This window comes from Canis aureus, chromosome 11, assembly GCF_053574225.1.
Source record: "Canis aureus isolate CA01 chromosome 11, VMU_Caureus_v.1.0, whole genome shotgun sequence".
NCBI lineage: Eukaryota > Metazoa > Chordata > Mammalia > Carnivora > Canidae > Canis > Canis aureus.
The window spans coordinates 41,592,847-41,610,975 of NC_135621.1; positions in this window are offsets into that span (position 1 = coordinate 41,592,847).

Consider the following 18,129-nt stretch of genomic DNA (forward strand, 5'->3'; position numbering starts at 1 on the left):
AATGAAATTGTATTTGGATCCGTGTCCTCTCTGTTGAGATTGCTCATTCATTGTCTTACCTGATGATTAGGCGGATGGGAAGTAAAGACAGTTGTCATTTTCTCTGAACTTGAGCTCAGCTCAGGAATTGTGTGTGTGTGTGCATGTGAGAGAGAGAGAGAAAGAGAGAGGGGGGAGAGATATTATTTTAATAAACACAGAAGGGAAGTACAGAGGGGGAGGAGGAGGAAAATGAAGGAAAGGTTGAAGTTTCATATTTCAACTTGAAAACCATTGTGGGAAGTATCAGTGTGCTTCAGAGGAAAAAGGATACACACTTGAAAGGGGGCAGGATATGAACAAGAGAGGGTGTAATGGGCTGCTGAGTGCAGAAGGAAGCTCACCATATGCAGCGTCCTGAGGGAAGGATGGATAAACATAGTGAGAGGCAGGCTCACTTCCGGAAGTAATGGGGGGACCCAGACCTGAGGCCGGGGAAGGCAGCTGGGAAGAGGAACACAAAGGCTGCTCCTGAGGCATTGAGGGGGGCAGGCGACTTCCCACAGATGCCCCAAACATTGACGAGTCACATGTGGAAGGAAAGATAAGCTCTAAAAGCACTTTCTCGTTGAATCCACAAAGGTCACAAGTCTTGAGGGCCGCTTGGGGGAGAAACACAAATAAAGATGTTAAGGGTTTGGATCCGGAGAAAAAGGCAAGTAGGGTTTACACATGGACCAGACACCCCAGGAGCTGGGGGAGTGGTATTGACAGCGTTAATACGGTGGCTCTGGGGAAACGTGGACAAAGGAGACCAACACTTTATTTATTATTATTATTTTTTTTTATTTTTAGATTTTTATTTATTTATTTATAAGAGACAGAAAGAGAGAGGCAGAGACACAGGCAGAGGGAGAAGCAGGCTCCCTGCGGGGGAACCCGATGAAGAACTCGATCCCAGAACCCTGGATCACCACTTGAGCTGAAGGCAGAGGCTCAACCATTGAGCCACCCAGGTGCCCTGAGACCAACTCTTTAAAAAAATCCTTTGCACAGGGGTGTGTCAGAGAATGTTAGCTAGGAGCCAGCGAGAAAATAATGCTTAACTCTAAGGGTAAGACAGTGACCACAGGGCGTGAGGAGTTTAGAGGCATTTTAAGCTAGCTCAAGTTGAGAAGTAATTAACCCATGTTATATATTACCTGTTAATGTGTCTGCATTCATGGGTAAAACATAAACAATTCAGGCAATTATTAAATGTGGAAGTGGTATAACTCCAGAAGAGAATACTGGGTTTTGTGACTATTTCAAAGACTGCTGATGTGTTTCAATGAAACTCTACGCTGTCTCAGGAAAAACTATGTATAAGTAGAAAAAAAAAAATAAGTGGATGGCAATCTTTTCCAAATTCTTCCCAAATCATGTATCTCTAAATGCTTATCATAAATCCTTATGATCTTAAAATCTTAAAATCTTGGTTTTACCATGTACAGGAAAAGTGGAAGAATTGGGGAGCAGGCATGAATATCATCAAGAGGCTAAAACCTGTCACAAGGGTGAGTTAACATTGGAAGAAAAAACTCTGCTCCTGTGCTTACTGATATTTAAAATTTCCAAATCTCCAAGTTGCACTGACATCTTATTTTTGAAGCTGCAGAGGTGAATTTAGGCTAACCTTGTTGGGTGTAATATAGCTCCTCCTCATCTGCATAAGCACACTAGCACCCTGAAAGAGGGGGGAGGGAGAGGGAGGGAGAGAGGAAGGAGGGGAGAGGAGGAGGGGGAGAGAGAGAGAGAAAGAAAGAAGAAAAAAGGAAGAAAGAAAGGGAAAGAAAGAAGAAAGGAAAAAGGAAGAAAGAAAAAGAAAAGAAAGAAAAAGAAAGGAAAAAATAAAAAGAAAAAATAAAAAAATAAGAAAGAAGAAAGAAAGAAAGAAAGAAAGAAAGAAAGAAAGAAAGAAAGAAAGAAAGAAAGAAAGAAAGGAGCTGGAGAAACCTCTCCATTGGGTGCATCTTTTCATGCTCAAGCATCTGAATGAACATGATATGGGCATAATCTACTTTGGTAGGTGAGCAGCCGTGTGCACAAACCATCCCTGGAGACCTTCTTTGCTTCTCAGGGCTGCCCCGTAATATGCGTTTGCTTCAGGGCTGGTAAGGAGAGTCGCTTCCTGCCTTGTGGAGACATCGCTAGGCTGTTACCCCTGGCATATATTGTGCTGTGATTTTAATTAAAGCATTTGAATGCTGGCAGGTCAGTATTGTTAGCAGGGATGTCTGATTAATTGCTTACTTCTTTGTCACAGCTATAAATGGGATGTTGTGAGGGTACATGTTAGAATCCAAACAATTCCCCCTAGAGTGGATGGGTAAATGGACTTGGGGGCAATCAGTCCCTTTCATTGGGAGTGTGAGAGAGGAGAAAAGCCAAAATTGCTCCAGTCACCCGATGATCCCACTTAAAGATGTGATAGTTAAAAATGCTACCTAATGCTGGCTGGTGGGCCAGGGCAGCTCTTTATGTGTGACCCCACTAGCCCCAAGGTACAGGGAAGATTCGGCAGGTAAAGCACTCTGCTCTCAGCCAGCCAAATTAATAAATGTGCAAATTAAAAAGGATGTCAGAGCACTAAAGAAACATCTGCTAACCAAAGTAAAAAAAGTAATGATGATGATGATAAATAGGGAGAGACAAAAGGGATTTCTGCTTCGGGCAAATTTCCATCCAGCTGCACCCTACTGTAAGGAGCAATCAGTTACCCATGAGGGTCTCGCACTGGCGAGACATTTAGAACATTATCTTTGAGCGTCCAGGTGATAGACTTTTAGACTATTGGCATTTTAATATATTACCAGACCCTGGCAACTGTCCCAGTTCAGGGTTTCTCAAATTTGGCTTTGTTGACTTTTGGGGCCGGCTAATCTTTGTTGTAGGAGCTGTTCTGAGCGTTGCAGGATGGCTAGCATCTCCTCCATCCACTAAGATGCCTGTGTCTGCCCTCCTGCTCCCCAGGCATTAAGAGCAAAAATGTCTTCAGACATTGCCACCTGTCCCATGGGGGACAACGTTGACCCTGGTGGAGGACGACTGCCCCAGTTGAACTTGCTGGAACATACTACCCACCCTTGGAACATGCCCCGATGGACGAACGGTATGTATTATAGTACAGTGATAGAGATGACCTGTTACGGATTTACTTGTAATATTTTTGCACGGTAACAACCAGGATCAAATTGCATCCAGGACGCCGTATGTTCCATATAATAGCGGCAAAGGAGGAGCCCTGTTCGGAAATTCAAAATATTCACATTTTAGAAATTCAGGCCCCTGTGCACATTTGCACACACATTTTCTATTTGCAATGCTTTCTCTTTGCTCCCTCCTGCAGGGAATTTGGAGGAGCCATGTCTTCCTCAGCAAGGCATTGAAGAGTTTTGGTTTTCGTGAGGCAATCCATCGATGACTCTTTTCACAACTTAAAACGATGAAAAGAATCTTGCGGCAGAACAGTGATAACATCCTAAGATCTTCCCTGTGAACTTCCTGTTTAGAAACAACATAGCAATTACTAATTGTAATTATGTCCCGAATCTCTACAACCAGCTGTCTGCGCTTTTTGTTGTTGCTCATGAAGCAGGTGAAGTCAGTACTAATTTTTAGAATTTGCATGAGTCACCTGGGAAAATCCAGTGCTGATTACTCATCATGACGGTTTACTTTACCTCTGCATTCATTTTTAGAAAATGAGATTTCTCTGTATCACATTGTTTATAATGGGACAACTTATAACCGATACACAATGATATGATTATCGGTTTATGAAACTCTAAGAGAGCCAAATGCAGTGATGGAGAAATGTTTGGGATGTTACAGCTCTATTGCTAAAACAAGGTCTTGGCCATTATTTCTGTAAATAAGGGCTAAGTCTATACCCAAATCCAACTGAATGCAACAGCTTTTGAAAATATACTGTTAGTACACTAAAGGAATCTCTCTTTTTCCCATGGTTGCCTCACCATTTCCAGTTTATTCAAAATTCATCATAAAGTGGGAAATTGATATGTGAAAACCTGTGGTGAATAGATACAACAGTCCCTCCTACTGGGCCCTACATTCCTGCACACACACTGATGCTCACACGCAATCGTGATTTCCAACAGAAATTGTATTTTAGAAGTTTCAGATGAGACCTTAAAACTAATCAGAATCTCTTTCAAATCAAAGACTTCCTTCTGCAAATACGGTCTAGGCTTCCTCAATACTAAATGGTTGGAAAAACATATTATATTTCCCGTATGGTAAAATATGATATTTAGCATATCCACTATGATATGCTTAATTTGAAACCCAATATAACCCGTCTTTGTATCATTCTTTCCTCCTGCTTTGCTTTGGGGTGTGTCTCTCAATACTTTCTCACTTAACTGAACCACCTCAAGTTTATTTTACAATCTGATAGAAAAAAATAGCAGATGAAAAGACATGTCAAAGTCCATAATATTTACAGGCTAACCTCTTGCTTCAGACCAATTCAGCAGTCTACGGAAATTTGCACAAGATTTGAATAAGCAGCCAAACTTCAGGATACTTGCCCAAATGCAATCTTGCAATCTTTTTTAATTCATCCAGCCTTAACAAAAACCAGACAGTTTCTTCATCTTGGATTACAGGGTAGCGAAGGATGCCAATGTATTTATTAGTAAGATTCTGAATACCCTTTGTATAGTATGGGGATACTAAAATTATCCTCAATTTTTTTTCAATGTACTGTGCATAGCTACGTTGAATATTCATTTGTGCATATAAATGTACATTCAGTTATAAGATCACAAAAATTTGGGAGGAATTACAATTCAAAGCAACTGCTGAGGGAATCAAAGAGTCATGGAACTTAAAAGCACCTTGGAAGGTCACCTAGAAAATTCCCCCTCCCATTTCAAAGGAAAACTGCGCTTTTTGGAGAGATTCTCTGTGGAGGAAGACCCACTAGCCTCTCGCCTGTCTGTGACACTGGATGATATGCTGCTGTTGTGATCTAGAAACTTCCCTGTGGCACCTGGGTGGCTCAGTGGTTGAGCATCAGCCTTTGGCTCAGGGCTTGATCCCGGGGTCCTGGGATGGAGTCTTGCGTTGGGTTCCCCACAGGAAGCCTACTTCTCTCTCTGCCTATGTCTCTCTCCCTCTCTCTGTGTCTCTCATGGATAAAAAAATACAAAAAAGAAAGAAAGAAAGAACAAAGAAGCTTCCCTTTGACACCCATCTTCTTGGAAAGAGGCAAGAAATACCAGGTCTTGCACAGCTACTGTTGAATGTTACTTATTGTAAAATAGCAGCACAATCAAAAAGCATTTGCACTGATTGGCTATGGGCCATTACTGGCCAACCAGAGAGCTAGGCCATGCAGAGAGCTGAGAAACAGCTGTATAGATGTGGGTCAGTGACCATATGACCTTCCATCGTGCTGACTGGCCAAGAAAATCATTTTTGTCTATTGTAATTAAATGATGATGTGAAGTTGAAAGAAAAGTATACTGTTCAATAAATGGATCCCAAGGTCAGATAAATGCCTTAGAAGAGCAGAGGTACATACCAACCATGAAGTCTAATTTAATCGACTGAATGTTCTCATGAGAAAACACATATACACACACACACACACGCACACACATACACACATGATATTATATGAACAGGAAGTACACAGTTCACAACTAAGCAAAAATAAAAAAAAAGGGGGTGGGGTGTGCAGGGAGAATGCAAGATCAACAGAATTGGGACCAGTTAAGGTGTGAGTTGGCAGGCTGGGAGGAGAATGTGCCTGGAGGAGAATCATGAGTAGTTTAGGGCATCTGAAAATAACTCTTTAGCAGAGTTGTCTGCTTACATTTTTGATATGAGTGGCCAGTTTGAGTTCCCATTGAACTTTGGGGAAGTTCCTTTCTCACTCAGCTCCTACCTTTATGCCTTAGATGATGGGAGACCAGAGGTCCTTTCCTGCCCTTAGCACCTTCCTTCCTTGTGTGTGACACTCACTTACAAGTACACAATCATTAAAAATGCTCATGTTCTCTCTGTAAAGATCCAGCTATAGAATGGGACCCAGCTAAACTATCAGTGAAAATTAGGACTGCCAGGGGTGAACACTACCTAATTTTTAAAAATTCATAGGCAGGGATATAGGACAACCTCTATCTCCATGCACTGTGCTTGGGTAATGTTGATTTATTAGTACAGTAGAATCCCACTAATTAGCACTAATGACAGGGGGACCCATTGTGGATTATAGAATTTTGCAAATTAGCAAGGACATGAATAAATAAGAAAAATCAGCAGTCCTGTACTACAAAATGTCCTCTTCCACCTATTTTTATAGGAAGGCCTTTTATATTGGTTATTTATGATAATTCTTCATCATACATTGCAAGTGTTCGAGTTTCTGGAAGGGGGCCTTTGCAAGGTTTAATGGGATGGCGCTTATACAGCAGTTGGATAAAAAGAGTAACGTAGTGTCAAATATTAGGATGATAGGTCCTTCATGGAATTGCCCAGATAGAGAAAGGGAACTTTCAGGTTCCAGGTGAGAAGTATGGGAGGCAGCTGGCTCTTTTAGGGGGATCATTAGAACCGTTAGCTTGTGTTTGAGAACAATACTTGAATATTAAATGACTATAAAAATAGAGCTCAGCCTGTGTTTGTCACTGAAGTACTCAGGTCATTAAATGAGTTATGTCGGCTACTGTGAATGATCTGGTTTCTCAGGTGGCATCTAGCAATCATAAATGTGCTTAATATATAATAGAAGATTCACAAATGGTGTGGGAAACTTATTTGACATTTTTTTCTATGAGAAATTTAAAAAATTTCTGGATTTAGATATTTAGATAGATAGAAGGCTGGGGACAGTGTCCAGAGTTGGGGAATATGGGAGTTGGTCTTCAGAACCACTGATCATGCAATCCTAAGGCATCATGCTTTGGCGATCACGCTTTATTTAGGTACTGATGATATGATACTTGTGGGTAAATAGCAAAGCCAAAGAAGAGACATTCTGCTAATTACAGAGATAAAGGCATGTGATTAGGAGTAAAATTTCAGGTTAAATCAGCCCCGAGATAGATCTTAAAAGTAGATGGTGCTAGGTTACAACATTTTGCCTCTCTCTAAAGTAACAGATGGTAAGAACTCTACTCAAGTTGAAGTCTGGCTTCACAAAGTTGATCAAATGTAGCTTGACCGCGGTCAGCTGTTGGTGCTTTCCCCAGGCTCCTTCACCAGCATCTTTCAAGTTATAGTAACTCATGTGCCAGTCGAAGAAGAAAGAATGATTTCTTAGCATTGTAAAAGTAAGCTGGCCCAAACCCATTTCAGGGACTCTGTGAGCCTTGAGAGTACAATAGAGACCCTTTGCCTCAGCTTCCTGTTAGTCTATAAGCCAGCATTTTGAAATTTAGCAGCCAGCAGCCTTGATTTTTCCAGAGAAGTAAACAGCAAAAGAGCGTCCCATAAATAATCACAGTTGGGCATTGCTAAGGGTTTGGAATCAAGGCTGAGAGGCAGGACCCAGGGGACAGGAGGATCTGATATTCTCTATCCTGTTTGTTGCTCTTTGAGCCCTGAGAATACATAATGCTTCCCACAAAACAGGATGGGCAAGTTAGCATATGCAAATAGACTCATGAAAGTTTATTTTTAAATTACCCATTTGTGCTTGAAAGTAGAGGTTAGATCTGTCAGTTTGATCTAAGTCCCAGTGAAAATACTAAATCCTTTTTTTGGTTTTGGGTCTCACATTTTGAAGCGGTTGTCCTTACGCAGAATTCCAAAAAACAGGCTATGAAGACCCTTAAGATTTTCCACATTTCAAGATTTCCTGTTGCTTGGCATGCATACATCTCTGATTCAAGAAAAGAAGGGCTTGGCTTCACTCCGTGGTCTACTTTGACTCTTAAGTGAAAATTTCTTTTGATGATCTGTATAACCCTATTCTAACTCCTTTTTAATGAGGGCGTTAGTTTGCCAAAATTGTTGCTTCTTTGATCTGTAAAAAAAAAAAAATCACTAAATGTGTCAAGATACAAAACTGAATTAATATGACACAGAAGGTTACTTTCATAGACATAACCTGGAAGTTATCCTTGGACTTTCATTTTCTTTCTAAACACAGGAGCAACACACACACACACACACACACACACACACACACACACACCATCATACAAATAAACTAAAGAATATTCAAAAAAATACCACGAAAAAGTCTTCTATATGTTTAAAATATCTTGTCATAAATCACAGTGTTTAGTTAGCAAAAGGATATGACTTAAGCATTATTGGATCCTAAATACTAATTGGTCACGAGAAGAAAATGTAAATATTAGATGTCTTCAATTATTTTTCCAGCTGCATTGCCCATAAAGTTTTAAGCTATTTTTTTGACTATGTGTAGTGATTTACAGGGAAATGTGACCCTGAGCCCCCAATCCATTTATATGGAACTCAACAAAGCATCACCAATGAATTCCACTGGATGCTCTGTACCTATTTAACATGCTTTTCCCCTTAGAAATTAGAAAATTAGTAAGAATAAATGGAATTGAAACCCAAAGGGTGTTAGTCAGATCCAATGCTACATGAATGTCGGATAGCATCAGAAAGAAGCAGAATTAATTTTTCATCCTTAATGTATGTGTTTCTCACGCCAAGTGCGTTTTCCTAGCAGGCTGTTGACTCTCAGTGAATCACTTTATAAGCAAGCAATTGCCAAAGAGAAACATTGCCTCAAAATCCGTTGACATCTTCAAATTTTACTCATGAGTTCTAATGCCATATGCCCAGTGAAAGAAATGCCACGTTTTCATCCCTCAGGCGTTTTTGAAGGAGATCACCTCAGGGCCGATGCTTCTGTCTTACTGGCATGGCAGATTATGCTACCTGTGACTTCAACTGGAGCCACAGTTTTCACACCCCAAAAGGAGCCAAGGTTGCCAAAACGTATCATCTGAGGTGGAGAACATAAAACAACAGGAGAATTTGTGTATGTGATACACACACACACACCACAGGCAGCATCAGGTACAGGATATGTTGTCATGTGTCACGTGGTGGGCACCAGATGAAGGGCATGCCAGGTGTGGGGAATGCTGGGAATTCTACCTCTCTTTCGGTGTAGCCACCCATCCAGAGCCTTCTTCCCTAGCATTTTGCACTGGATCCCCCAGTTGGAAACTGTATTTCTGAGCAATGCTCTAGCTTTCAAAACAGTTGGGTTCCCTCTTTTCAGGTTTACCTCTCAGTGTTACCACCAGAGAGGCATCATTATGCAGAATTTTTGGCTTCCTGAAATCTACCGCTGGGAAACTAAGCACTCATTTCACTTGGGAGCTGAAACCATCCAATAACAATGGGTTCTGCTTAGTTCCAACTTCAAGTTCTTGGAATGAAGTGATGGATGAAGGTATCACTGAATATCCAGGGACAGAAGCCATGATTGAATTTTTTTTTTTTTTGTCTTGCAATTTCATTGATAAGCAAAGACAACAGTCTAGATGTGAATAAACTGGCCTGTTTGCAGGAATCAAGCTTGTTAGCTGATCATTCACCTCATCATTTCCCTTCATTTGTGGACAAAACCATTGCAACCATAGTTGCATTTCCTTAAGCACCTCCCCTGTTTTAACTATTCTCCAGGTCGCTGTTGGGAGCTTCAGCAGGTTCACTCCCTGTGCCACTAAGAGAGAATGATGGCTTCTCTGTGAGCCTGCAGCTTACAATTATTTTAGCTTACAGTTTTCCATCAACTATTTTCAGAAGCAAAGGAAGTAAGTAGAAGGAAAACCATTTAAACCCCTTGGCTTCTTTCCTGGTTGTTTTGAGGAAAAAGCACAGAAACGAATAGACACTTTCTTTTACAGACACTTTCTTTTAGAGCTCTCTTTCCCTCCAAGAGTTGAAACAGACCTTCCACAACAGTAATAATAACTGAATATAGGGTCAAATATGAATCCCTGATATTTAAATTCATATTTACAAGAGGTAAGTGTACTCAGTCATTTGCTCATACGCAAACAAGCTGAAGCACACAAGAAGGAAAGTCAATGTCAAAGTCTAGCATTGTCACGTCTGTGAAAATAGCATACACGCAGAAACACTATCTGTAATTTATACACATGAATAGTTGGCTTTGTTTAAAAACTACTCAAATTTCTGTAAATTAGATCATATTTAAAATGCACTCGAGGGTTTTTGAAGGGATGCTATACTTCAGACTTTTTTTGCATTAAAATTTCGCTGTTGAGTGAATTGTCACTGGCTTATCTTTTTCGATAGCTGAATTTTCACACATCATGATTTGAAAGCAGAGTCCACCTGTCCCGAACCCTCCGGATTTCTTCGGTGCTCGAGCCCCAGGGCAGTCTGCCTCATAAAGCCGGGAGGGATGCTGAGAAACATCTGGTCTATTCTTCTGCCTTCAGAAGAGTCTGGGTTAATATTTCTCAACTTTCTTCTTACACATCTTTGGGGATTCCCGGCATAGACACTCAAAGATGCTCATCCACTTCCAACTATTTGCAGAGTATTTAAGGTGTTTTCGTTTTATGCTGTCTTTCTTGTGTCAATTAGTCCCAATTCTCTGATTAAATCAATTTTTCTTTTAGGATTGAGATTTTACTTTATCCGTACTTCAAAGAGAGTCTGCCGGATTCAGTGGTCAGTAAGATGTTAAATTATTATATTATCATTGCTTATCAGCCCCCCGTAGCTTGTTATTCAGAGAGCAATTTAATGACGCCCTATTATTTTATGTTTTCTCTTTAATTCTCTTCACAAATATTTTTTTCCTGCTTCTAAAAGTGTAGTTCATTCATTTATAACCTGCTAGACTTGAAAGCAAAATTTATTCCAACAGAAGAAAGAATGTCAGAGGCTCACTCAGATCACCCAGGCTTCTCCTCCCTGCCCCTCCCCTTTCAGTTTTTACAGAGCAGGTTTCAACACTTTTTATACACCAAAGAGATTGAGCAAATCCAAGACAGACCGGCCCAGAGCTGCAAGGCAGGTCTTAGGGCTCAAGACAGGGTTTCAAGCCATAGACGACTGGAAAATGCTCTGTCCTCTTCAGAAAGTTCCTCTCAAGAGAATTCTTTTTTTCTTTTTCTCATGAAATATTTTCATCCAGTGAAAGCCTACCTTCTTTTTCTTTCCCAGATGGCATCTTAACTAAGGCTGTGGGTCCTAGGACTGGGCGCTGTGCAGATACTTTACTGGTTTGCTGCTGGGAAAGTGAGTAAAGCTAATTTTCTGGATTTTCCAGATATCGTCAGGTGTGAGTGTCACCCTACATGGCACATACAAATGGTCGCCTGGTGGAGCTCATCTCAGGAAGCTGGCAGGGGCTTCTCTGCATGTGCTCGTGGGTTTGCAACATGCAGGTCATGGCCATGGCTTCCCCAGCTCTCTAGAAGCAGCAGGGCCCAGGCCCTCCAGAGTGCACACCCACGAATCCGAGAGGGCCTGCAGCTCTGGGGATGGTTTGCTTTTTGTGGTCCCCTCTCTGAAATGGCCATGAGTGACAGGATGCAAGTAGAGATGCAAGACCCCATAGCTTCCCCAAAGCCCAGTTCAGAGAACAGAATAAATACTTCTTTTTTTTTCTTTAAATTTAATACAACCTTGAGTAAACAGATATCACCACAGGTCTGGGCACCCAAAGGTAGTCAAAAATTCGTGCTTTATTACCTCTTATTTCAGTTTTTACAACTCCTTCCAGATGATGGGCAGTGTGCATGGAGAGAGGATAGGCTACTGGGAGCGGGGCCCTAGTACCACCTCCGTTTAAGAGTAAGCACTGCTGTTACCCTTATTTTAAGGGGAGTCAAGAGAAGTGCAGAGTAGAAGATGAGCTTGCAGGGATCACCAGCTTCACAGGACACAGCTGGGATTTTTTTCCCCGCTTGCCACTGAGAAGTGACACATTCAGATTTCTCCACATGTTTCCTCCCATGTCTCACATGGAACCAGGAGCCATGAACAAAACATATGGCCTCCCAATGCCTGTTATCTGCAGGGCCCGCCAGGGGACACTACATGAGGGTCAGTTCTCACCTTCAAGGAACTTTGGTCAGATGAGAGAAAAAGATCCAAATAACCGGAATGCAGGGCAGGACTTGGTAATGATGTGGCTGGAGAGTGCTATCTCCGGGAGCAATGAGACTCAATGCTGGGATGTGTCCCTGCTACAAATGTCTGACAAGGGGGCCCTTGGGGGAAACCCTGCATGATGGGTGGGAGTTTGACAGGTGGACCTGGTGATGGTGTTCTTGGCAGAGGGAAAAGCATGGAGAAAGGGAGGAGCCAGAAAGGCAGTCTTTTTCAAACAAAACAGCCTTGTTGGGTAGCAGAATTGGTTTTTAAAAATCAGAGAAGCAGGTAACACAGCTGGAAAAGGGGACTCACATTGGTCCAAAAGAACCTTCAGTGCCCAGCTGAGATTGAAGATCTGAAGTAAGGCAGAGAAGGGCAGGATGAGATTTTGAGGCCAACTCTACAGGAGTTAGCAACAGGCTGGATGTAGGGAGGGCGATGTGGTCACTGGGGGCCTGCAGTGTTCCTGTAGGGGTCAGTTTCTGGGCTGTCAGCATGGCTGTGCACCCTGCAGTTGTCTATGGGGACAGAGTGGGGCCAGGGCAGCAGCAGATGGGTGAGGCTCCCCAAAGAGTGGCTGGAGCTGAGAGTAACCGGGTGGGAATCCTGGATTCAGAAAGAGTGGTTGAAAGTATGAGAGTGTGTCTGTATTGAAGAGTTCCAGAAAAAGCCATGGTGGCATAAAAACTATTTTGAGCTGAAGGCACTTGTGAATAGGCTTGTCTCTTTTCCTTCCTCCCTCCCTCCCTCCCTCCCTCCCTCCCTCCCTCCCTCCCTTCCTTCCTTCCTTCCTCTCTTGCCTTTCTTTCCCTTCCTTCCTTCCTTCCTTCCTTCCTTCCTTCCTTCCTTCCTTCTTTCTTTCTTTCTTTCTTTCTTTCTTTCTTTCTTTTTTCTTTCTCTCTCTCTCTCTTTCTTTCTTTTTTTTCTTCTTGCTTTCTCCTTTCCTCCCTTTTTTCTTCTCCTTCTCCTACCTTTGCCTCTGCCTCTTCCTCTCTGTCTCCTCTCTTTCTTCTCTTCTTTCTCCTTCTATATTTTTTTGGGGGAAGTCCCTATCTTCCTAAAAGCAGAGCCTCCCAAAAGAACTCAGTTGTGGGGTTGACTTATCACCATCAATAGGGGAAGTTGGCACCCCACCTACACATATTATCACAAGACGATCATTTCAGTCCTCTCTTCTCGTAAGAGCCTATTTATCTTTCCTAAAGGTCATCTGTTTTCCCATAATGCCCTTTCCCTCTTCTTCCCCTATTAAGAATTCGCATGTTTTCCCATCAGTATTCTTCTACCCCTCCCCTCCTCTTAAGATAGTATTTAACCCCTGATCTAACCCCTCATAGAGTCATATTTTTTGTGAACTCCCACGTAACGTATGTGCATAAAAATCTATCTTTTCTCTTGCTAATCAATTTCTTTTTTTGTCACTTTAATTAGCAGGCCCCTGATCATAACACCTAAGAGGGGAGAGGGAAGTTTCCTTCCTGACAGTATTGTCACCTGAGAAGAGAGAAGAGGGCTGAGGCCAGAACCTTTGAGAACACTCACAGAAAGTTGTCCAGAGGAGAAGAAAGGCAAAGACTTGAATGAATGAGATGGAGTGGTCAGAGAAGGAGGGGACTCAGGAGAGTGTGGGAAACGGAGCCTTTCATGGTACAAGGGTAGGACCAGCCACTCATCCTGCAGAGGTTAGAGGGACTAACTTTATACAGTGTTTACTGTTTGCTACACTGTACCAAGCTTGTAAAACACCATGTCACTTAATAATAGTGGCCAGCTGGTGCCTGAAGAAGGCCATATCCTCATTTTCCAGGCTCAGAACAGTGGTGTGACTTTGCTAAGGTCATTGAGCTATGAGAGGAGGAGCTGAGGTCAGGTCCTAAGGTATTTGTCTTTTATGTGCCTGCCTTTTTGTTTTTGACCTGGTGTGGCTTCTGCATCTCCAAAGAAGGACACGATTCTGAAAACTGTGCATTTAGCTTCTGAGTGGTCTTGTCCTAAACCAGAGATCGACAAACTCCAGCCTGTGGGACGAATCCAGCTTACTACCTGTTTCTGAAAATAAAGTTTTATTGGCACATGGCCATAACCACTCATTTATGTGCTGGCCCTGGCTGCTTTTACCCATCAATAGCAGAGTTGAGCTGTTGTCTAAGAGAGAGACTAACACATTATTGGCCCTTTACAGAGAAAGTTTGCTGACCTCTGCCTTAAACCACGAGGTTGCATAAAAAATATTACAGATTGGGAATTTCAATTTTTGCCTAATGTGAAATTCTCATTGTATAATGAAAATATGCCCACGGAGAAAATCAGATACAATACCAACGTGATTTCCATCTACCAGGGAACAATACCAGCTCCTCTAAATGTACTTAATGGGTTGTTATTTTTTTCAGAGATTTGGAAGAAACAGAAGATGATGAATGACAATTTGGTGACACTAATGAAGCAGCACATACCAGCTCAGAACAGTCAAATCTAGTAAAATCTTTGCATCCCTCAAGAACACAGGAAGGGTGTGTTGGAAAGTGGGTGGAAAGATCGAAAAGATGGGGGCCTTACGTTAAAAAGGCCGCAAACAATCCCTAAGGACTGAATTCAGCACATAATGGGGCACCAGCCAATTTGTCCCCTGTCCATTAGCCAGGACCTCAAGGCCATGAGAAAGGACATATGTCTCTCTATTCTTCTGCTGTTCCTGGCAGTACCATGGGCCCCTCAGAGGCGAGGGCATCCCCTGGGCTGGCAGCCTCCCTGGTGCTGGTGGCACAGCAGGCTTTCTGAGGTGGCAGGCCTGCTGGGGCACATCTGTCCCTCTCAATATTCACACCGCTAATGTCTTACTCTAGTGACAAATGCAAATTGGGTTGCTTAGTCCAAACATGTCAGCCTCATTAGCAGGTGCATAGCGATTGGCACAAGGCACCAGCTTCTCCATTTCTTCTATTTTTACCTTCACTCATCTAGAGGTCTCTCATCCTTCAGGATTGCAGACTGGGGGCAGAAACCACCCTCCCCCCGCTTTTTTTTTTTTTTTTAAAAAAAAGGTCTACAGGTACCAGAAGTGGATTCCCATAGTTATTCTCTGACCTCCGCTGGTCAAAAATTAAGCAAATTCAGACTAGAATATTCCATCAGTCTTGAAGAAAACTTCTGGCACCCTCTGTGCCTCCAGGACAGAAAGGTATATTAAATAATTTTAACTCTGGAGATGAGGAATAGAACAAGATGGATTTTTAAATCTGTTTAAATACATAGTTGTTGATTACAAATTTTCTTTGGTGAAAAATTTGATCAATAGTATAATTGATTATTGAAACTTTGCTTTTCCTACCATTTAATTGGCTCTAAACTCTTAAGTAATTCTCTGGCTTAGATCAGAAATTTCAGTGCATTGAATGATTTTGAGTTACTTAAACTTTTGATAGTGACATTGTGCTAATAACAGCTTGGAAATTCAGTTAAAGATAGTTCTCTTGTCATTAACAAATGCCCCATGCTCTTAGGTTCTGGGAAGATTTGAATCATCTTTTGTAATCAAAGTCCTTTTAAGGTCTTTTGATGCCAGAACGTATTTGTTTTAGAAATATAGATTAGCTATAAAGGTTTTGGTACCAAGATTAAACAAAATTTTATTTCATAACGACAATGATTTCCACTTTGCATTTATTTTGCTCTCAATCTATGGTTTGCAATGCCAAAGAAGTCATTTTTACTGCTAATAGCTCATGTAATAATTTTAAAGCCTGCTAAGGGGTAGTATCAATTATGTGTTCTCTTTTCTGGAAACTTTGTTGGAGACACGAGAGATGCACCTTTTGAATTTGAGGTCAGTATTTTGAGTTTCAGATAGAAACCTAGTCCTCAGGGAAGGAAAATTTCACATTTTCCCCCAGAACTCCATTCTTCAGAAAGCAGAAACAACGAAAACTTCCAGAACCTCTACAAGGACACATCCTTGCTCTGCTTTAATGCATACCAAACAATTATGGACAAAAAAAAATTAACTTAATCATTGAACATATAATTTTCTTGTAGTTTGTTTTATGCTTTATTTTCATGATATCAAATACTCGGATAACAATCAAGGAATTTAGTCCATGGTTTGGGTGGTGTTGGACATCAGTCACCACCGTGGAGATTTTCACACTTCCTTCTGCTTTCATGTACATGCTTGGTGTTGTGTAAGTTCAGTGGCTGTATGCTCAGAATTTCTTTGGAAAGATGTTGAGAAGTATTCCTCACCTTTTAATTGGAGCACAAATCCAGCCTGGTTATTGTTTCAATATTTTCATCCTCAAAGGCTGGTTCTCCCCTGAAATCAGTCACTCACGGTGCTGCCTTCTCTTTAAGGAACCAAGTTGCCTGGTGGGAGGATTCACAGAGGCCAAGCCCCTGTCTCGGGAGGAGAAAGCTGAAGGGAGAGATGAGAGAGCTATGTGGGACCCAGAGAGAGCTGGAGCTGTTGGCAACTCCTGGCCCGAGGCCTCCTCAGGAGCCGGAGGAGCCACCTGGGCCGCTTCCGCCCCTCCTTGGGCTCAGGGCCTCCTCTACCCGTCAGCACTGTGCTTGCCACCACCTCATAACAAAAGCGGCCAGTGCTTTATCTTCTCTTCCCCCCAGCTTTTTTTTTTTTTAGAGATTTCATTTATTTATTCATGAGAGACACACACACAGAGAGAGAGAGAGAGAGAGAGAGAGAGAGAGAGGCAGAGACACAGGCAGAGGGAGCCCGATGCGGGACTCGATCCGGGACTCCAGGATCATGCCCTGGGCTGCAGGCGGATGTTCAACTGCTGAGCCACCCAGGCATCCCTTCCTTTTTCTCTTATTAAAGCATCTGATTTCTGGGGTGCTCCACTGGTTAAGCATCTGCCTTCGGCTCAGGTCATGATGCTGTGGTCCTGGGATCAAGTTCTGCGTGGGGTTCCCTGCTCAGCAAGGAATCAGCTTCTCCTTCTCCTCCCTGCTTGTGCTCTTCTATCTTGGTCTCCTTTTCTCTCTCTCTCTCTCTCAAATAAATAAATAACTCATAAAAAAATTTTTGGTTTCTTAGGGTGACAGCTGCTGTAACCTGCATCCCTTCCTGCCTGATGAGGACACCGGCAGGCTGCCTCGGCCCTCTCCTTGGGCGATGGCCTCACTGGGCTGTGCCGCCAGGCATCCCAGCTCCTGGGCCCCTTTGTTGGTTTTTCTCCTTGACTCTCAAGTTTAAGAAGAAGGCCTTCAGTTCTTTGAAGTGCTAAGTGCCCTCATCTGCATCTCCCTGCTCGCACAGCCACATCTAACAGTAGTCAAAACACAAACATGAAGTGCCACCCAGCTGAGAATGTTCCAAGTGTGGCAGACAGGTTCCAGGCGTCCGGAGGGAAGGCGTCTGCTTCCTGCAGCCACCCCTTCCAGCTGGAGGTCAGCCCAGTCGCCAGGAATCCTGGCAGGTGGGGGAGTGCCCGGCTGCAGGGCTGGCACTGAGGGTGAAGTGGTGGCCTGGGGTCCCCTCAGAGATGGCACCTGCGCTCTGCTGACCACTCTCCCTCATTAGTGAACAAAATTCCTCACGTTTCACAAAGGGAAGAGGGAAACATGCAGGGAGCAGGCAGGTTCTGAGAACTGATTCCTTTTCTGTTTACATAGTCACTTGGCAGAAAGATTCTAAAAGATCCACATGGAAACCTCTATGTTCACCTCCAAATGCCACAGATCCAATCACCTGGCTAAATGCAGCATTATTACCACTTCGAGACTGTCTTCAGTTTCTCCACAAAACTCAGACTCCTACTCAACACCAAAGAGTAGCTCTGGACCCAGTTTCATAAAGGTCCAGAGATCACTATCTTTTTTAAACCCTGATTGTTAAACCCTGATTTTTTTTATCTTACCCAGTTTCTTGGATGCCTGTTTGAAAGAGTTGGGCCAATGTATAGGTCCCTTGAAAGGAGTGGAATATTTGATGCATTAGCGTAGGGAGTTAAATCTTGGGACAGATCATTGGCATTAAATTGTTTCAGGTGC